This window comes from Paramisgurnus dabryanus, chromosome 13 (genome assembly GCF_030506205.2).
Source record: "Paramisgurnus dabryanus chromosome 13, PD_genome_1.1, whole genome shotgun sequence".
NCBI classification, from domain to species: Eukaryota; Metazoa; Chordata; class Actinopteri; order Cypriniformes; family Cobitidae; genus Paramisgurnus; species Paramisgurnus dabryanus.
Window position 1 is genome coordinate 38,808,123 of NC_133349.1, and position 15,000 is coordinate 38,823,122.

The 15,000-nt window shown below is 48.1% G+C and overlaps 42 non-coding genes and 20 pseudogenes across 42 annotated transcripts; all 62 read right to left on the reverse strand.

The window, feature by feature from the left end:
• Window positions 1-79: 79 nt before the first annotated feature.
• On the reverse strand, window positions 80-198 carry LOC135742585 (5S ribosomal RNA; annotated as a pseudogene).
• A 121-nt stretch (window positions 199-319) lies between these two features.
• Window positions 320-438, reverse strand: LOC135742179 (5S ribosomal RNA; annotated as a pseudogene).
• Window positions 439-563: 125 nt separating this feature from the next.
• On the reverse strand, window positions 564-682 carry LOC135742028 (5S ribosomal RNA). Its single transcript, XR_010529860.1, has one exon. It is a non-coding gene; the product is annotated as a 5S ribosomal RNA (ribosomal RNA).
• A 126-nt stretch (window positions 683-808) lies between these two features.
• LOC135743046 (5S ribosomal RNA) lies at window positions 809-927 on the reverse strand. Its single transcript, XR_010530446.1, has one exon. It is a non-coding gene; the product is annotated as a 5S ribosomal RNA (ribosomal RNA).
• A 121-nt stretch (window positions 928-1,048) lies between these two features.
• Window positions 1,049-1,167, reverse strand: LOC135742977 (5S ribosomal RNA). Its single transcript, XR_010530378.1, has one exon. It is a non-coding gene; the product is annotated as a 5S ribosomal RNA (ribosomal RNA).
• A 121-nt stretch (window positions 1,168-1,288) lies between these two features.
• On the reverse strand, window positions 1,289-1,407 carry LOC135742896 (5S ribosomal RNA). The gene has a single exon (XR_010530298.1). It is a non-coding gene; the product is annotated as a 5S ribosomal RNA (ribosomal RNA).
• Window positions 1,408-1,527: 120 nt separating this feature from the next.
• On the reverse strand, window positions 1,528-1,646 carry LOC135742080 (5S ribosomal RNA). Its single transcript, XR_010529910.1, has one exon. It is a non-coding gene; the product is annotated as a 5S ribosomal RNA (ribosomal RNA).
• Window positions 1,647-1,771: 125 nt separating this feature from the next.
• On the reverse strand, window positions 1,772-1,890 carry LOC135741973 (5S ribosomal RNA). The gene has a single exon (XR_010529808.1). It is a non-coding gene; the product is annotated as a 5S ribosomal RNA (ribosomal RNA).
• A 141-nt stretch (window positions 1,891-2,031) lies between these two features.
• On the reverse strand, window positions 2,032-2,150 carry LOC135742589 (5S ribosomal RNA; annotated as a pseudogene).
• Window positions 2,151-2,271: 121 nt separating this feature from the next.
• Window positions 2,272-2,390, reverse strand: LOC135742118 (5S ribosomal RNA). The gene has a single exon (XR_010529948.1). It is a non-coding gene; the product is annotated as a 5S ribosomal RNA (ribosomal RNA).
• A 121-nt stretch (window positions 2,391-2,511) lies between these two features.
• On the reverse strand, window positions 2,512-2,630 carry LOC135742551 (5S ribosomal RNA; annotated as a pseudogene).
• A 125-nt stretch (window positions 2,631-2,755) lies between these two features.
• On the reverse strand, window positions 2,756-2,874 carry LOC135742863 (5S ribosomal RNA). Its single transcript, XR_010530266.1, has one exon. It is a non-coding gene; the product is annotated as a 5S ribosomal RNA (ribosomal RNA).
• A 126-nt stretch (window positions 2,875-3,000) lies between these two features.
• LOC135742282 (5S ribosomal RNA) lies at window positions 3,001-3,119 on the reverse strand (annotated as a pseudogene).
• A 125-nt stretch (window positions 3,120-3,244) lies between these two features.
• Window positions 3,245-3,363, reverse strand: LOC135742653 (5S ribosomal RNA). Its single transcript, XR_010530065.1, has one exon. It is a non-coding gene; the product is annotated as a 5S ribosomal RNA (ribosomal RNA).
• A 121-nt stretch (window positions 3,364-3,484) lies between these two features.
• On the reverse strand, window positions 3,485-3,603 carry LOC135742215 (5S ribosomal RNA; annotated as a pseudogene).
• A 125-nt stretch (window positions 3,604-3,728) lies between these two features.
• LOC135742611 (5S ribosomal RNA) lies at window positions 3,729-3,847 on the reverse strand. The gene has a single exon (XR_010530035.1). It is a non-coding gene; the product is annotated as a 5S ribosomal RNA (ribosomal RNA).
• Window positions 3,848-3,968: 121 nt separating this feature from the next.
• On the reverse strand, window positions 3,969-4,087 carry LOC135742300 (5S ribosomal RNA; annotated as a pseudogene).
• A 125-nt stretch (window positions 4,088-4,212) lies between these two features.
• On the reverse strand, window positions 4,213-4,331 carry LOC135742149 (5S ribosomal RNA). The gene has a single exon (XR_010529977.1). It is a non-coding gene; the product is annotated as a 5S ribosomal RNA (ribosomal RNA).
• A 121-nt stretch (window positions 4,332-4,452) lies between these two features.
• On the reverse strand, window positions 4,453-4,571 carry LOC135742895 (5S ribosomal RNA). The gene has a single exon (XR_010530297.1). It is a non-coding gene; the product is annotated as a 5S ribosomal RNA (ribosomal RNA).
• A 120-nt stretch (window positions 4,572-4,691) lies between these two features.
• LOC135742079 (5S ribosomal RNA) lies at window positions 4,692-4,810 on the reverse strand. The gene has a single exon (XR_010529909.1). It is a non-coding gene; the product is annotated as a 5S ribosomal RNA (ribosomal RNA).
• A 125-nt stretch (window positions 4,811-4,935) lies between these two features.
• On the reverse strand, window positions 4,936-5,054 carry LOC135741972 (5S ribosomal RNA). Its single transcript, XR_010529807.1, has one exon. It is a non-coding gene; the product is annotated as a 5S ribosomal RNA (ribosomal RNA).
• Window positions 5,055-5,195: 141 nt separating this feature from the next.
• On the reverse strand, window positions 5,196-5,314 carry LOC135742550 (5S ribosomal RNA; annotated as a pseudogene).
• Window positions 5,315-5,439: 125 nt separating this feature from the next.
• LOC135741984 (5S ribosomal RNA) lies at window positions 5,440-5,558 on the reverse strand. The gene has a single exon (XR_010529819.1). It is a non-coding gene; the product is annotated as a 5S ribosomal RNA (ribosomal RNA).
• A 125-nt stretch (window positions 5,559-5,683) lies between these two features.
• Window positions 5,684-5,802, reverse strand: LOC135742178 (5S ribosomal RNA; annotated as a pseudogene).
• A 126-nt stretch (window positions 5,803-5,928) lies between these two features.
• On the reverse strand, window positions 5,929-6,047 carry LOC135741806 (5S ribosomal RNA). The gene has a single exon (XR_010529649.1). It is a non-coding gene; the product is annotated as a 5S ribosomal RNA (ribosomal RNA).
• Window positions 6,048-6,168: 121 nt separating this feature from the next.
• LOC135742549 (5S ribosomal RNA) lies at window positions 6,169-6,287 on the reverse strand (annotated as a pseudogene).
• Window positions 6,288-6,412: 125 nt separating this feature from the next.
• LOC135742110 (5S ribosomal RNA) lies at window positions 6,413-6,531 on the reverse strand. The gene has a single exon (XR_010529940.1). It is a non-coding gene; the product is annotated as a 5S ribosomal RNA (ribosomal RNA).
• A 125-nt stretch (window positions 6,532-6,656) lies between these two features.
• LOC135742251 (5S ribosomal RNA) lies at window positions 6,657-6,775 on the reverse strand (annotated as a pseudogene).
• A 125-nt stretch (window positions 6,776-6,900) lies between these two features.
• On the reverse strand, window positions 6,901-7,019 carry LOC135743034 (5S ribosomal RNA). The gene has a single exon (XR_010530434.1). It is a non-coding gene; the product is annotated as a 5S ribosomal RNA (ribosomal RNA).
• A 141-nt stretch (window positions 7,020-7,160) lies between these two features.
• LOC135742588 (5S ribosomal RNA) lies at window positions 7,161-7,279 on the reverse strand (annotated as a pseudogene).
• A 121-nt stretch (window positions 7,280-7,400) lies between these two features.
• Window positions 7,401-7,519, reverse strand: LOC135742117 (5S ribosomal RNA). Its single transcript, XR_010529947.1, has one exon. It is a non-coding gene; the product is annotated as a 5S ribosomal RNA (ribosomal RNA).
• A 121-nt stretch (window positions 7,520-7,640) lies between these two features.
• LOC135742548 (5S ribosomal RNA) lies at window positions 7,641-7,759 on the reverse strand (annotated as a pseudogene).
• Window positions 7,760-7,884: 125 nt separating this feature from the next.
• On the reverse strand, window positions 7,885-8,003 carry LOC135742109 (5S ribosomal RNA). Its single transcript, XR_010529939.1, has one exon. It is a non-coding gene; the product is annotated as a 5S ribosomal RNA (ribosomal RNA).
• A 126-nt stretch (window positions 8,004-8,129) lies between these two features.
• LOC135743022 (5S ribosomal RNA) lies at window positions 8,130-8,248 on the reverse strand. Its single transcript, XR_010530423.1, has one exon. It is a non-coding gene; the product is annotated as a 5S ribosomal RNA (ribosomal RNA).
• Window positions 8,249-8,373: 125 nt separating this feature from the next.
• LOC135741945 (5S ribosomal RNA) lies at window positions 8,374-8,492 on the reverse strand. The gene has a single exon (XR_010529781.1). It is a non-coding gene; the product is annotated as a 5S ribosomal RNA (ribosomal RNA).
• Window positions 8,493-8,617: 125 nt separating this feature from the next.
• Window positions 8,618-8,736, reverse strand: LOC135742495 (5S ribosomal RNA). Its single transcript, XR_010530024.1, has one exon. It is a non-coding gene; the product is annotated as a 5S ribosomal RNA (ribosomal RNA).
• A 121-nt stretch (window positions 8,737-8,857) lies between these two features.
• Window positions 8,858-8,976, reverse strand: LOC135742511 (5S ribosomal RNA; annotated as a pseudogene).
• Window positions 8,977-9,102: 126 nt separating this feature from the next.
• On the reverse strand, window positions 9,103-9,221 carry LOC135741982 (5S ribosomal RNA). Its single transcript, XR_010529817.1, has one exon. It is a non-coding gene; the product is annotated as a 5S ribosomal RNA (ribosomal RNA).
• Window positions 9,222-9,346: 125 nt separating this feature from the next.
• Window positions 9,347-9,465, reverse strand: LOC135742123 (5S ribosomal RNA). Its single transcript, XR_010529952.1, has one exon. It is a non-coding gene; the product is annotated as a 5S ribosomal RNA (ribosomal RNA).
• Window positions 9,466-9,586: 121 nt separating this feature from the next.
• On the reverse strand, window positions 9,587-9,705 carry LOC135742975 (5S ribosomal RNA). Its single transcript, XR_010530376.1, has one exon. It is a non-coding gene; the product is annotated as a 5S ribosomal RNA (ribosomal RNA).
• Window positions 9,706-9,826: 121 nt separating this feature from the next.
• On the reverse strand, window positions 9,827-9,945 carry LOC135742894 (5S ribosomal RNA). Its single transcript, XR_010530296.1, has one exon. It is a non-coding gene; the product is annotated as a 5S ribosomal RNA (ribosomal RNA).
• Window positions 9,946-10,070: 125 nt separating this feature from the next.
• Window positions 10,071-10,189, reverse strand: LOC135742377 (5S ribosomal RNA). The gene has a single exon (XR_010530012.1). It is a non-coding gene; the product is annotated as a 5S ribosomal RNA (ribosomal RNA).
• Window positions 10,190-10,310: 121 nt separating this feature from the next.
• Window positions 10,311-10,429, reverse strand: LOC135742299 (5S ribosomal RNA; annotated as a pseudogene).
• Window positions 10,430-10,549: 120 nt separating this feature from the next.
• Window positions 10,550-10,668, reverse strand: LOC135742471 (5S ribosomal RNA; annotated as a pseudogene).
• Window positions 10,669-10,794: 126 nt separating this feature from the next.
• Window positions 10,795-10,913, reverse strand: LOC135743010 (5S ribosomal RNA). The gene has a single exon (XR_010530411.1). It is a non-coding gene; the product is annotated as a 5S ribosomal RNA (ribosomal RNA).
• A 125-nt stretch (window positions 10,914-11,038) lies between these two features.
• LOC135742013 (5S ribosomal RNA) lies at window positions 11,039-11,157 on the reverse strand. The gene has a single exon (XR_010529846.1). It is a non-coding gene; the product is annotated as a 5S ribosomal RNA (ribosomal RNA).
• Window positions 11,158-11,278: 121 nt separating this feature from the next.
• LOC135742974 (5S ribosomal RNA) lies at window positions 11,279-11,397 on the reverse strand. Its single transcript, XR_010530375.1, has one exon. It is a non-coding gene; the product is annotated as a 5S ribosomal RNA (ribosomal RNA).
• A 121-nt stretch (window positions 11,398-11,518) lies between these two features.
• Window positions 11,519-11,637, reverse strand: LOC135742284 (5S ribosomal RNA; annotated as a pseudogene).
• Window positions 11,638-11,763: 126 nt separating this feature from the next.
• Window positions 11,764-11,882, reverse strand: LOC135743011 (5S ribosomal RNA). Its single transcript, XR_010530412.1, has one exon. It is a non-coding gene; the product is annotated as a 5S ribosomal RNA (ribosomal RNA).
• Window positions 11,883-12,007: 125 nt separating this feature from the next.
• Window positions 12,008-12,126, reverse strand: LOC135742011 (5S ribosomal RNA). Its single transcript, XR_010529844.1, has one exon. It is a non-coding gene; the product is annotated as a 5S ribosomal RNA (ribosomal RNA).
• A 121-nt stretch (window positions 12,127-12,247) lies between these two features.
• On the reverse strand, window positions 12,248-12,366 carry LOC135742973 (5S ribosomal RNA). The gene has a single exon (XR_010530374.1). It is a non-coding gene; the product is annotated as a 5S ribosomal RNA (ribosomal RNA).
• A 121-nt stretch (window positions 12,367-12,487) lies between these two features.
• Window positions 12,488-12,606, reverse strand: LOC135742893 (5S ribosomal RNA). The gene has a single exon (XR_010530295.1). It is a non-coding gene; the product is annotated as a 5S ribosomal RNA (ribosomal RNA).
• Window positions 12,607-12,731: 125 nt separating this feature from the next.
• On the reverse strand, window positions 12,732-12,850 carry LOC135742260 (5S ribosomal RNA). Its single transcript, XR_010529998.1, has one exon. It is a non-coding gene; the product is annotated as a 5S ribosomal RNA (ribosomal RNA).
• Window positions 12,851-12,971: 121 nt separating this feature from the next.
• On the reverse strand, window positions 12,972-13,090 carry LOC135742297 (5S ribosomal RNA; annotated as a pseudogene).
• A 126-nt stretch (window positions 13,091-13,216) lies between these two features.
• LOC135742999 (5S ribosomal RNA) lies at window positions 13,217-13,335 on the reverse strand. The gene has a single exon (XR_010530400.1). It is a non-coding gene; the product is annotated as a 5S ribosomal RNA (ribosomal RNA).
• A 125-nt stretch (window positions 13,336-13,460) lies between these two features.
• On the reverse strand, window positions 13,461-13,579 carry LOC135741829 (5S ribosomal RNA). The gene has a single exon (XR_010529671.1). It is a non-coding gene; the product is annotated as a 5S ribosomal RNA (ribosomal RNA).
• A 121-nt stretch (window positions 13,580-13,700) lies between these two features.
• Window positions 13,701-13,819, reverse strand: LOC135742892 (5S ribosomal RNA). Its single transcript, XR_010530294.1, has one exon. It is a non-coding gene; the product is annotated as a 5S ribosomal RNA (ribosomal RNA).
• Window positions 13,820-13,944: 125 nt separating this feature from the next.
• On the reverse strand, window positions 13,945-14,063 carry LOC135742140 (5S ribosomal RNA). Its single transcript, XR_010529969.1, has one exon. It is a non-coding gene; the product is annotated as a 5S ribosomal RNA (ribosomal RNA).
• A 122-nt stretch (window positions 14,064-14,185) lies between these two features.
• On the reverse strand, window positions 14,186-14,304 carry LOC135742576 (5S ribosomal RNA; annotated as a pseudogene).
• A 120-nt stretch (window positions 14,305-14,424) lies between these two features.
• Window positions 14,425-14,543, reverse strand: LOC135743038 (5S ribosomal RNA). Its single transcript, XR_010530437.1, has one exon. It is a non-coding gene; the product is annotated as a 5S ribosomal RNA (ribosomal RNA).
• A 126-nt stretch (window positions 14,544-14,669) lies between these two features.
• Window positions 14,670-14,788, reverse strand: LOC135742987 (5S ribosomal RNA). The gene has a single exon (XR_010530389.1). It is a non-coding gene; the product is annotated as a 5S ribosomal RNA (ribosomal RNA).
• Window positions 14,789-14,913: 125 nt separating this feature from the next.
• The window catches only part of LOC135742270 (5S ribosomal RNA), a 119-nt pseudogene continuing 32 nt past the window's right edge, over window positions 14,914-15,000 (reverse strand).

Consider the following 15,000-nt stretch of genomic DNA (forward strand, 5'->3'; position numbering starts at 1 on the left):
CAACGCCATGCCATGGGAGAACGCTTACTGAAAGGACGCATTCATGGGAAAAAATGACATAAATAATTAATTAATTAAATGCTTACAGAAACTGGTATTCCCAGGCGGTCTGCCATCCAAGTACTAACCAGGCCCGACCCTGCTTGGCTTCCGAGATCAGACGAGAGCGGGCGTGCTCAGGATGGTGTGGCCGTAAGCGAGTGCTGACTCGATTCGAGAGACACTTCAAAACTAATGTGGCAACGCCATGCCATGGGAGAACGCTTACTGAAAGGACGCATTCATGGGAAAAAATGACATAAATAATTAATTAATTAAATGCTTACAGCACCTGGTATTCCCAGGCAATCTCCCATCCAAGTACTAACCAGGCCCGACCCTGCTTGGCTTCCGAGATCAGACGAGAGCGGGCGTGCTCAGGGTGGTGTGGCCGTAAGCGAGTGCTGACTCGATTCGAGAGACACTTCAAGGCTAATGTGGCAACGCAATGACATCGGTAAATGGTTACAGAAAGGACGCATTCATGGGAAAAAATGACATAAAAAAATTATTAATTAATTAAATGCTTACAGAACCTGGTATTCCCAGGCGGTCTCCCATCCAAGTACTAACCAGGCCCGACCCTGCTTGGCTTCCGAGATCAGACGAGAGCGGGCGTGCTCAGGGTGGTGTGGCCGTAAGCGAGTGCAGACTCGATTCGAGAGACACTTCAAAACTAATGTGGCAACGCCATGCCATGGGAGAACGCTTACAGAAAGGACGCATTCATGGGAAAATATGACATAAAAAATTTTTTTTATTAATTAAATGCTTACAGCACCTGGTATTCCCAGGCGGTCTCCCATCCAAGTACTAACCAGGCCCGACCCTGCTTGGCTTCCGAGATCAGACGAGAGCGGGCGTGCTCAGGGTGGTGTGGCCGTAAGCGAGTGCTGACTCGCTTCGATAGACACTTCAAGACTTATGTGGCAACGCCATGACATCAGTGAGTGCTTACAGAAAGAACGCATTCATGGGAAAAAATGACATAAATAATTAATTAATTAAATGCTTACAGCACCAGGTATTCCCAGGCGGTCTCCCATCCAAGTACTATCCAGGCCCGACCCTGCTTGGCTTCCGAGATCAGACGAGAGCGGGCGTGCTCAGGGTGGTGTGGCCGTAAGCGAGTGCCGACTCGATTCGATAGACACTTCAAAACTTATGTGGCAACGCCATGACATCAGTGAACGCTTACAGAAAGAACGCATTCATGGAAAAAAATGACATAAATAATTCATTAATTAAATGCTTACAGCACCAGGTATTCCCAGGCGGTCTCCCATCCAAGTACTAACCAGGCCCGACCCTGCTTGGCTTCCGAGATCAGACGAGAGCGGGCGTGCTCAGGGTGGTGTGGCCGTAAGCGAGTGCGGACTTGATTCGAGAGACACTTCAAAACTAATGTGGCAACGCCATGCCATGGGAGAACGCTTACAGAAAGGACGCACTCATGGGAAAAATTACATAAATAATTAATTAATTAAATTCTTACAGCACCAGGTATTCCCAGGCGGTCTCCCATCCAAGTACTAACCAGGCCCGACCCTGCTTGGCTTCCGAGATCAGACGAGAGCGGGCGTGCTCAGGGTGGTGTGGCCGTAAACGAGTGCTGACTCGATTCGAGAGACACTTCAAGGCTAATGTGGCAACGCAATGACATCGGTAAATGGTTACATAAAGGACGCATTCATGGGAAAAAATGACATTAAAAAATAATTAATTAATTAAATGCTTACAGCACCTGGTATTCCCAGGCGGTCTCCCATCCAAGTACTAACCAGGCCCGACCCTGCTTGGCTTCCGAGATCAGACGAGAGCTGGCGTGCTCAGGGTGGTGTGGCCGTAAGCAAGTGTTGACTCGATTCGAGAGACACTTCAAAACTAATGTGGCAACGCCATGCCATGGGAGAACGCTTACAGAAAGGACGCATTCATGGGAAAAAATGACATAAATAAATATTTAATTAAATAAATATTTAATTAATTAAATGCTTACAGAACCTGGTATTCCCAGGCGATCTCCCATCCAAGTACTAACCAGTCCCGACCCTGCTTGGCTTCCGAGATCAGACGAGAGCGGGCGTGCTCAGGGTGGTGTGGCAGTAAGCGAGTGCCGACTCGATTCGAGAGACACTTCAAAACTTATGTGGCAACGCCATGACATCAGTGAACGCTTACAGAAAGAACGCATTCATGGGAAAAAATGACATAAATAAATAATTAATTAAATGCTTACAGCACCAGGTATTCCCAGGCAGTCTCCCATCCAAGTACTAACCAGGCCCGACCCTGCTTGGCTTCCGAGATCAGACGAGAGCGGGCGTGCTCAGGATGGTGTGGCCGTAAGCGAGTGCTGACTCGATTCGAGAGACACTTCAAAACTAATGTGGCAACGCCATGCCATGGGAGAACGCTTACTGAAAGGACGCATTCATGGGAAAAAATGACATAAATAATTAATTAATAAAATGCTTACAGAACCTGGTATTCCCAGGCGGTCTGCCATCCAAGTACTAACCAGGCCCGACCCTGCTTGGCTTCCGAGATCAGACGAGAGCGGGCGTGCTCAGGGTGGTGTGGCCTTAAGCGAGTGCTGACTCGATTCGAGAGACACTTCAAGACTAATGTGGCAACGCAATGACATCGGTAAATGCTTACAAAAAGGACGTAATTATGGGAAAAAATGACATAAATAAATAATTAATTAATTAAAAGCTTACAGCACCTGGTATTCCCAGGCGGTCTCCCATCCAAGTACTAACCAGGCCCGACCCTGCTTGGCTTCCGAGATCAGACGAGAGCGGGCGTGCTCAGGGTGGTGTGGCCGTAAGCGAGTGCAGACTCGAATCGAGAGACACTTCAAAACTAATGTGGCAACGCCATGCCATGGGAGAACGCTTACAGAAAGGACGCATTCATGGGAAAATATGACATAAAAAAAAAATTTTATTAATTAAATGCTTACAGCACCTGGTATTCCCAGGCGGTCTCCCATCCAAGTACTAACCAGGCCCGACCCTGCTTGGTTTCCGAGATCAGACAAGAGCGGGCGTGCTCAGGGTGGTGTGGCCGTAAGCGAGTGCGGACTTGATTCGAGAGACACTTCAAAACTAATGTGGCAACGCCATGCCATGGGAGAACGCTTACAGAAAGGACGCATTCATGGGAAAAAATGACATAAAAAAATTATTAATTAATTAAATGCTTACAGCACCTGGTATTCCCAGGCGGTCTCCCATCCAAGTACTAACCAGGCCCAACCCTGCTTGGCTTCCGAGATCAGACGAGAGCGGGCGTGCTCAGGGTGGTGTGGCCGTAAGCGAGTGCTGACTCGCTTCGATAGACACTTCAAGACTTATGTGGCAACGCCATGACATCAGTGAACGCTTACAGAAAGATCGCATTCATGGGAAAAAATGACATAAATAAATAATTAATTAAATGCTTACAGAACCTGGTATTCCCAGGCGGTCTCCCATCCAAGTACTAACCAGGCCCGACCCTGCTTGGCTTCCGAGATCAGACGAGAGCGGGCGTGCTCAGGATGGTGTGGCCGTAAGCGAGTGCTGACTCGCTTCGATAGACACTTCAAAACTAATGTGGCAACGCCATGCCATGGGAGAACGCTTACAGAAAGGACGCATTCATGGGAAAAATTGACATAAAAAAATTATTAATTAATTAAATGCTTACAGCACCTGGTATTCCCAGGCGGTCTCCCATCCAAGTACTAACCAGGCCCAACCCTGCTTGGCTTCCGAGATCAGACGAGAGCGGGCGTGCTCAGGGTGGTGTGGCCGTAAGCGAGTGCTGACTCGCTTCGATAGACACTTCAAGACTTATGTGGCAACGCCATGACATCAGTGAACGCTTACAGAAAGATCGCATTCATGGGAAAAAATGACATAAATAATTAATTAATTAAATGCTTACAGAACCTGGTATTCCCAGGCGGTCTCCCATCCAAGTACTAACCAGGCCCGACCCTGCTTGGCTTCCGAGATCAGACGAGAGCGGGCTTGCTCAGGGTGGTGTGGCCGTAAGCGAGTGCTGACTTGATTCGAGAGACACTTCAAAACTAATGTGGCAACGCCATGCCATGGGAGAACGCTTACAGAAAGGACGCATTCATGGGAAAAAATGACATAAAAAAATAATTAATTAATTAAATGCTTACAGCACCAGGTATTCCCAGGCGGTCTCCCATCCAAGTACTATCCAGGCCCGACCCTGCTTGGCTTCCGAGATCAGACGAGAGTGGGCGTGCTCAGGGTGGTGTGGCCGTAAGCGAGTGGCGACTCGATTCGATAGACACTTCAAAACTTATGTGGCAACGCCATGACATCAGTTAACGCTTACAGAAAGAACGCATTCATGGAAAAAAATGACATAAATAATTAATTAATTAAATGCTTACAGCACCAGGTATTCCCAGGCGGTCTCCCATCCAAGTACTAACCAGGCCCGACCCTGCTTGGCTTCCGAGATCAGACGAGAGCGGGCGTGCTCAGGGTGGTGTGGCCGTAAGCGAGTGCGGACTTGATTCGAGAGACACTTCAAAACTAATGTGGCAACGCCATGCCATGGGAGAACGCTTACAGAAAGGACGCACTCATGGGAAAAATGACATAAATAATTAATTAATTAAATTCTTACAGCACCAGGTATTCCCAGGCGGTCTCCCATCCAAGTACTAACCAGGCCCGACCCTGCTTGGCTTCCGAGATCAGACGAGAGCGGGCGTGCTCAGGGTGGTGTGGCCGTAAACGAGTGCTGACTCGATTCGAGAGACACTTCAAGGCTAATGTGGCAACGCAATGACATCGGTAAATGGTTACATAAAGGACGCATTCATGGGAAAAAATGACATTAAAAAATAATTAATTAATTAAATGCTTACAGCACCTGGTATTCCCAGGCGGTCTCCCATCCAAGTACTAACCAGGCCCGACCCTGCTTGGCTTCCGAGATCAGACGAGAGCTGGCGTGCTCAGGGTGGTGTGGCCGTAAGCGAGTGCTGACTCGATTCGAGAGACACTTCAAAACTAATGTGGCAACGCCATGCCATGGGAGAACGCTTACAGAAAGGACGCATTCATGGGAAAAAATGACATAAATAAATATTTAATTAAATAAATATTTAATTAATTAAATGCTTACAGAACCTGGTATTCCCAGGCGGTCTGCCATCCAAGTACTAACCAGGCCCGACCCTGCTTGGCTTCCGAGATCAGACGAGAGCGGGCGTGCTCAGGGTGGTGTGGCCTTAAGCGAGTGCTGACTCGATTCGAGAGACACTTCAAGACTAATGTGGCAACGCAATGACATCGGTAAATGCTTACAAAAAGGACGTAATTATGGGAAAAAATGACATAAATAAATAATTAATTAATTAAAAGCTTACAGCACCTGGTATTCCCAGGCGGTCTCCCATCCAAGAACTAACCAGGCCCGACCCTGCTTGGCTTCCGAGATCAGACGAGAACGGGCGTGCTCAGGGTGGTGTGGCCGTAAACGAGTGCGGACTCGATTCGAGAGACACTTCAAAACTAATGTGGCAACGCCATGACATGGGAGAACGCTTACAGAAAGGACGCATTCATGGGTAAAAATTACATAAATAAATATTTAATTAATTAAATGCTTACAGCACCTGGTATTCCCAGGCAATCTCCCATCCAAGTACTAACCAGGCCCGACCCTGCTTGGCTTCCGAGATCAGACGAGAGCGGGCGTGCTCAGGGTGGTGTGGCCGTAAGCGAGTGCTGACTCGATTCGAGAGACACTTCAAGGCTAATGTGGCAACGCAATGACATCGGTAAATGGTTACAGAAAGGACGCATTCATGGGAAAAAATGACATAAAAAAATTTATTAATTAATTAAATGCTTACAGCACCAGGTATTCCCAGGCGGTCTCCCATCCAAGTACTAACCAGGCCCGACCCTGCTTGGCTTCCGAGATCAGACGAGAGCGGGCGTGCTCAGGATGGTGTGGCCGTAAGCGAGTGCTGACTCGATTCGAGAGACACTTCAAAACTAATGTGGCAACGCCATGCCATGGGAGAACGCTTACTGAAAGGACGCATTCATGGGAAAAAATGACATAAATAATAAATTAATAAAATGCTTACAGAACCTGGTATTCCCAGGCGGTCTGCCATCCAAGTACTAACCAGGCCCGACCCTGCTTGGCTTCCGAGATCAGACGAGAGCGGGCGTGCTCAGGGTGGTGTGGCCTTAAGCGAGTGCTGACTCGATTTGAGAGACACTTCAAGAATAATGTGGCAACGCAATGACATCTGTAAATGCTTACAAAAAGGACGTAATTATGGGAAAAAATGACATAAATAAATAATTAATTAATTAAAAGCTTACAGCACCTGGTATTCCCAGGCGGTCTCCCATCCAAGAACTAACCAGGCCCGACCCTGCTTGGCTTCCGAGATCAGACGAGAGCGGGCGTGCTCAGGGTGGTGTGGCCGTAAACGAGTGCGGACTCGATTCGAGAGACACTTCAAAACTAATGTGGCAACGCCATGACATGGGAGAACGCTTACAGAAAGGACGCATTCATGGGTAAAAATGACATAAATAAATATTTAATTAATTAAATGCTTACAGCACCTGGTATTCCCAGGCAATCTCCCATCCAAGTACTAACCAGGCCCGACCCTGCTTGGCTTCCGAGATCAGACGAGAGCGGGCGTGCTCAGGGTGGTGTGGCCGTAAACGAGTGCTGACTCGATTCGAGAGACACTTCAAGGCTAATGTGGCAACGCAATGACATCGGTAAATGGTTACATAAAGGACGCATTCATGGGAAAAAATGACATTAAAAAATAATTAATTAATTAAATGCTTACAGCACCTGGTATTCCCAGGCGGTCTCCCATCCAAGTACTAACCAGGCCCGACCCTGCTTGGCTTCCGAGATCAGACGAGAGCGGGCGTGCTCAGGGTGGTGTGGCCGTAAGCGAGTGCTGACTCGATTCGAGAGACACTTCAAAACTAATGTGGCAACGCCATGCCATGGGAGAACGCTTACAGAAAGGACGCATTCATGGGAAAAAATGACATAAATAAATATTTAATTAAATAAATATTTAATTAATTAAATGCTTACAGAACCTGGTATTCCCAGGCGATCTCCCATCCAAGTACTAACCAGTCCCGACCCTGCTTGGCTTCCGAGATCAGACGAGAGCGGGCGTGCTCAGGGTGGTGTGGCAGTAAGCGAGTGCCGACTCGATTCGAGAGACACTTCAAAACTTATGTGGCAACGCCATGACATCAGTGAACGCTTACAGAAAGAACGCATTCATGGGAAAAAATGACATAAATAAATAATTAATTAAATGCTTACAGCACCAGGTATTCCCAGGCAGTCTCCCATCCAAGTACTAACCAGGCCCGACCCTGCTTGGCTTCCGAGATCAGACGAGAGCGGGCGTGCTCAGGATGGTGTGGCCGTAAGCGAGTGCTGACTCGATTCGAGAGACACTTCAAAACTAATGTGGCAACGCCATGCCATGGGAGAACGCTTACTGAAAGGACGCATTCATGGGAAAAAATGACATAAATAATTAATTAATAAAATGCTTACAGAACCTGGTATTCCCAGGCGGTCTGCCATCCAAGTACTAACCAGGCCCGACCCTGCTTGGCTTCCGAGATCAGACGAGAGCGGGCGTGCTCAGGGTGGTGTGGCCTTAAGCGAGTGCTGACTCGATTCGAGAGACACTTCAAGACTAATGTGGCAACGCAATGACATCGGTAAATGCTTACAAAAAGGACGTAATTATGGGAAAAAATGACATAAATAAATAATTAATTAATTAAAAGCTTACAGCACCTGGTATTCCCAGGCGGTCTCCCATCCAAGAACTAACCAGGCCCGACCCTGCTTGGCTTCCGAGATCAGACGAGAGCGGGCGTGCTCAGGGTGGTGTGGCCGTAAACGAGTGCGGACTCGATTCGAGAGACACTTCAAGGCTAATGTGGCAACGCAATGACATCGGTAAATGGTTACAGAAAGGACGCATTCATGGGAAAAAATGACATAAAAAAAATTATTAATTAATTAAATGCTTACAGCACCTGGTATTCCCAGGCGGTCTCCCATCCAAGTACTAACCAGGCCCGACCCTGCTTGGCTTCCGAGATCAGACGAGAGCGGGCGTGCTCAGGGTGGTGTGGCCGTAAGCGAGTGCAGACTCGAATCGAGAGACACTTCAAAACTAATGTGGCAACGCCATGCCATGGGAGAACGCTTACAGAAAGGACGCATTCATGGGAAAATATGACATAAAAAAAAATTTTATTAATTAAATGCTTACAGCACCTGGTATTCCCAGGCGGTCTCCCATCCAAGTACTAACCAGGCCCGACCCTGCTTGGCTTCCGAGATCAGACAAGAGCGGGCGTGCTCAGGGTGGTGTGGCCGTAAGCGAGTGCGGACTTGATTCGAGAGACACTTCAAAACTAATGTGGCAACGCCATGCCATGGGAGAACGCTTACAGAAAGGACGCATTCATGGGAAAAAATGACATAAAAAAATTATTAATTAATTAAATGCTTACAGCACCTGGTATTCCCAGGCGGTCTCCCATCCAAGTACTAACCAGGCCCAACCCTGCTTGGCTTCCGAGATCAGACGAGAGCGGGCGTGCTCAGGGTGGTGTGGCCGTAAGCGAGTGCTGACTCGCTTCGATAGACACTTCAAGACTTATGTGGCAACGCCATGACATCAGTGAACGCTTACAGAAAGATCGCATTCATGGGAAAAAATGACATAAATAAATAATTAATTAAATGCTTACAGAACCTGGTATTTCCAGGCGGTCTCCCATCCAAGTACTAACCAGGCCCGACCCTGCTTGGCTTCCGAGATCAGACGAGAGCGGGCGTGCTCAGGATGGTGTGGCCGTAAACGAGTGCTGACTCGATTCGAGAGACACTTCAAGGCTAATGTGGCAACGCAATGACATCGGTAAATGGTTACAGAAAGGACGCATTCATGGGAAAAAATGACATAAAAAAAATAATTAATTAATTAAATGCTTACAGCACCTGGTATTCCCAGGCGGTCTCCCATCCAAGTACTAACCAGGCCCGACCCTGCTTGGCTTCTGAGATCAGACGAGAGCGGGCGTGCTCAGGGTGGTGTGGCCGTAAGCGAGTGCTGACTCGCTTCGATAGACACTTCAAGACTTATGTGGCAACGCCATGACATCAGTGAACGCTTACAGAAAGATCGCATTCATGGGAAAAAATGACATAAATAAATTTTTAATTAATTAAATGCTTACAGCACCTGGTACTCCCAGGCGGTCTCCCATCCAAGTACTAACTAGGCCCGACCCTGCTTGGCTTCCGAGATCAGACGAGAGCGGGCGTGCTCAGGGTGGTGTGGCCGTAAGCGAATGCCGACTCGATTCGATAGACACTTCAAGACTTATGTGGCAACGCCATGACATCAGTGAACGCTTACAGAAAGAACGCATTCATGGGAAAAAATGACATAAATAATTAATTAATTAAATGCTTACAGCACCAGGTATTCCCAGGCGGTCTCCCATCCAAGTACTATCCAGGCCCGACCCTGCTTGGCTTCCGAGATCAGACGAGAGCGGGCGTGCTCAGGGTGGTGTGGCCGTAAGCGAGTGCCTACTCGATTCGATAGACACTTCAAAACTTATGTGGCAACGCCATGACATCAGTGAACGCTTACAGAAAGAACGCATTCATGGGAAAAAATGACATAAATAACTAATTAATTAAATGCTTACAGCACCAGGTATTCCCAGGCGGTCTCCCATCCAAGTACTAACCAGGCCCGACCCTGCTTGGCTTCCGAGATCAGACGAGAGCGGGCGTGCTCAGGGTGGTGTGGCCGTAAGCGAGTGCTGACTCGCTTCGATAGACACTTCAAGACTTATGTGGCAACGCCATGCCATGGGAGAACGCTTACAGAAAGGACGCATTCATGGGAAAAAATGACATAAAAAAATTATTAATTAATTAAATGCTTACAGCACCTGGTATTCCCAGGCGGTCTCCCATCCAAGTACTAACCAGGCCCAACCCTGCTTGGCTTCCGAGATCAGACGAGAGCGGGCGTGCTCAGGGTGGTGTGGCCGTAAGCGAGTGCTGACTCGCTTCGATAGACACTTCAAGACTTATGTGGCAACGCCATGACATCAGTGAACGCTTACAGAAAGATCGCATTCATGGGAAAAAATGACATAAATAATTAATTAATTAAATGCTTACAGAACCTGGTATTCCCAGGCGGTCTCCCATCCAAGTACTAACCAGGCCCGACCCTGCTTGGCTTCCGAGATCAGACGAGAGCGGGCTTGCTCAGGGTGGTGTGGCCGTAAGCGAGTGCTGACTTGATTCGAGAGACACTTCAAAACTAATGTGGCAACGCCATGCCATGGGAGAACGCTTACAGAAAGGACGCATTCATGGGAAAAATGACATAAATAATTAATTAATTAAATGCTTACAGCATCAGGTATACCCAGGCGGTCTCCCATCCAAGTACTAACCAGGCCCGACCCTGCTTGGCTTCCGAGATCAGACGAGAGCGGGCGTGCTCAGGGTGGTGTGGCCGTAAACGAGTGCTGACTCGATTCGAGAGACACTTCAAGGCTAATGTGGCAACGCAATGACATCGGTAAATGGTTACAGAAAGGACGCATTCATGGGAAAAAATGACATAAAAAAAATAATTAATTAATTAAATGCTTACAGCACCTGGTATTCCCAGGCGGTCTCCCATCCAAGTACTAACCAGGCCCGACCCTGCTTGGCTTCCGAGATCAGACGAGAGCGGGCGTGCTCAGGGTGGTGTGGCCGTAAGCGAGTGCTGACTCGCTTCGATAGACACTTCAAGACTTATGTGGCAACGCCATGACATCAGTGAACGCTTACAGAAAGATCGCATTCATGGGAAAAAATGACATAAATAAATTTTTAATTAATTAAATGCTTACAGCACCTGGTACTCCCAGGCAGTCTCCCATCCAAGTACTAACCAGGCCCGACCCTGCTTGGCTTCCGAGATCAGACGAGAGCGGGCGTGCTCAGGGTGGTGTGGCCGTAAGCGAGTGCCGACTCGATTCGATAGACACTTCAAGACTTATGTGGCAACGCCATGACATCAGTGAACGCTTACAGAAAGAACGCATTCATGGGAAAAAATGACATAAATAATTAATTAATTAAATGCTTACAGCACCAGGTATTCCCAGGCGGTCTCCCATCCAAGTACTATCCAGGCCCGACCCTGCTTGGCTTCCGAGATCAGACGAGAGCGGGCGTGCTCAGGGTGGTGTGGCCGTAAGCGAGTGCCGACTCGATTCGATAGACACTTCAAAACTTATGTGGCAACGCCATGACATCAGTGAACGCTTACAGAAAGAACGCATTCATGGGAAAAAATGACATAAATAATTAATTAATTAAATGCTTACAGAACCTGGTATTCCCAGGCGGTCTCCCATCCAAGTACTAACCAGGCCCGACCCTGCTTGGCTTCCGAGATCAGACGAGAGCGGGCGTGCTCAGGATGGTGTGGCCGTAAACGAGTGCTGACTCGATTCGAGAGACACTTCAAGGCTAATGTGGCAACGCAATGACATCGGTAAATGGTTACAGAAAGGACGCATTCATGGGAAAAAATGACATAAAAAAAATAATTAATTAATTAAATGCTTACAGCACCTGGTATTCCCAGGCGGTCTCCCATCCAAGTACTAACCAGGCCCGACCCTGCTTGGCTTCCGAGATCAGACGAGAGCGGGCGTGCTCAGGGTGGTGTGGCCGTAAACGAGTGCTGACTCGCTTCGATAGACACTTCAAGACTTATGTGGCAACGCCATGACATCAGTGAACGCTTACAGAAAGATCGCATTCATGGGAAAAAATGACATAAATAAATTTTTAATTAATTAAATGCTTACAGCACCTGGTACTCCCAGGCAGTCTCCCATCCAAGTACTAACCAGGCCCGACCCTGCTTGGCTTCCGAGATCAGACGAGAGCGGGCGTGCTCAGGGTGGTGTGGCCGTAAGCGAGTGCCGACTCGATTCGATAGACACTTCAAGACTTATGTGGCAACGCCATGACATCAGTGAACGCTTACAGAAAGAACGCTTTCATGGGAAAAAATGACATAAATAATTAATTAATTAAATGCTTACAGCACCAGGTATTCCCAGGCGGTCTCCCATCCAAGTACTATCCAGGCCCGACCCTGCTTGGCTTCCGAGATCAGACGAGAGCGGGCGTGCTCAGGGTGGTGTGGCCGTAAGCGAGTGCCTACTCGATTCGATAGACACTTCAAAACTTATGTGGCAACGCCATGACATCAGTGAACGCTTACAGAAAGAACGCATTCATGGGAAAAAATGACATAAATAACTAATTAATTAATTGCTTACAGCACCAGGTATTCCCAGGCGGTCTCCCATCCAAGTACTAACCAGGCCCGACCCTGCTTGGCTTCCGAGATCAGACGAGAGCGGGCGTGCTCAGGGTGGTGTGGCCGTAAGCGAGTGCTGACTCGCTTCGATAGACACTTCAAGACTTATGTGGCAACGCCATGCCATGGGAGAACGCTTACAGAAAGGACGCATTCATGGGAAAAAATGACATAAAAAAATTATTAATTAATTAAATGCTTACAGCACCTGGTATTCCCAGGCGGTCTCCCATCCAAGTACTAACCAGGCCCAACCCTGCTTGGCTTCCGAGATCAGACGAGAGCGGGCGTGCTCAGGGTGGTGTGGCCGTAAGCGAGTGCTGACTCGCTTCGATAGACACTTCAAGACTTATGTGGCAACGCCATGACATCAGTGAACGCTTACAGAAAGATCGCATTCATGGGAAAAAATGACATAAATAATTAATTAATTAAATGCTTACAGAACCTGGTATTCCCAGGCGGTCTCCCATCCAAGTACTAACCAGGCCCGACCCTGCTTGGCTTCCGAGATCAGACGAGAGCGGGCTTGCTCAGGGTGGTGTGGCCGTAAGCGAGTGCTGACTTGATTCGAGAGACACTTCAAAACTAATGTGGCAACACCATGCCATGGGAGAACGCTTACAGAAAGGACGCATTCATCGGAAAAAATTACATAAAAAAAATAATTAATTCATTAAATGCTTACAGCACCTGGTATTCCCAGGCGGTCTCCCATCCAAGTACTAACCAGGCCCGACCCTGCTTGGCTTCCGAGATCAGACGAGAGCGGGCGTGCTCAGGGTGGTGTGGCCGTAAGCGAGTGCTGACTCGCTTCGATAGACACTTCAAGACTTATGTGGCAACGCCATGACATCAGTGAACGCTTACAGAAAGATCGCATTCATGGGAAAAAATGACATAAATAAATTTTTAATTAATTAAATGCTTACAGCACCTGGTACTCCCAGGCGGTCTCCCATCCAAGTACTAACCAGGCCCGACCCCGCTTGGCTTCCGAGATCAGACGAGAGCGGGCGTGCTCAGGGTGGTGTGGCCGTAAGCGAGTGCCGACTCGATTCGATAGACACTTCAAAACTTATGTGGCAACGCCATGACATCAGTGAACGCTTACAGAAAGAACGCATTCATGGGAAAAAATGACATAAATAACTAATTAATTAAATGCTTACAGCACCAGGTATTCCCAGGCGGTCTCCCATCCAAGTACTAACCAGGCCCGACCCTGCTTGGCTTCCGAGATCAGACGAGAGCGGGCGTGCTCAGGGTGGTGTGGCCGTAAGCGAGTGCTGACTCGCTTCGATAGACACTTCAAGACTTATGTGGCAACGCCATGCCATGGGAGAACGCTTACAGAAAGGACGCATTCATGGGAAAAAATGACATAAAAAAATTATTAATTAATTAAATGCTTACAGCACCTGGTATTCCCAGGCGGTCTCCCATCCAAGTACTAACCAGCCCCAACCCTGCTTGGCTTCCGAGATCAGACGAGAGCGGGCGTGCTCAGGGTGGTGTGGCCGTAAGCGAGTGCTGACTCGCTTCGATAGACACTTCAAGACTTATGTGGCAACGCCATGACATCAGTGAACGCTTACGGAAAGATCGCATTCATGGGAAAAAAATGACATAAATAATTAATTAATTAAATGCTTACAGAACCTGGTATTCCCAGGCGGTCTCCCATCCAAGTACTATCCAGGCCCGACCCTGCTTGGCTTCCGAGATCAGACGAGAAGGGGCTTGCTCAGGGTGGTGTGGCCGTAAGCGAGTGCTGACTTGATTCGAGAGACACTTCAAAACTAATGTGGCAACGCCATGCCATGGGAGAACGCTTACAGAAAGGACGCATTCATGGGAAAAATGACATAAATAATTAATTAATTAAATGCTTACAGCACCAGGTATTCCCAGGCGGTCTCCCATCCAAGTACTAACCAGGCCCGACCCTGCTTGGCTTCCGAGATCAGACGAGAGCGGGCGTGCTCAGGGTGGTGTGGCCGTAAACGAGTGCTGACTCGATTCGAGAGACACTTCAAGGCTAATGTGGCAACGCAATGACATCGGTAAATGGTTACAGAAAGGACGCATTCATGGGAAAAAATGACATAAAAAAAATTATTAATTAATTAAATGCTTACAGCACCTGGTATTCCCAGGCGGTCTCCCATCCAAGTACTAACCAGGCCCGACCCTGCTTGGCTTCCGAGATCAGACGAGAGCGGGCGTGCTCAGGGTGGTGTGGCCGTAAGCGAGTGCTGACTCGCTTCGATAGACACTTCAAGACTTATGTGGCAACGCCATGACATCAGTGAACGCTTACAGAAAGATCGCATTCATGGGAAAAAATGACATAAATAAATTTTTAATTAATTAAATGCTTACAGCACCTGGTACTCCCAGGCGGTCTCCCATCCAAGTACTAACGAGGCCCGACCCTGCTTGGCTTCCGAGATCAGACGAGA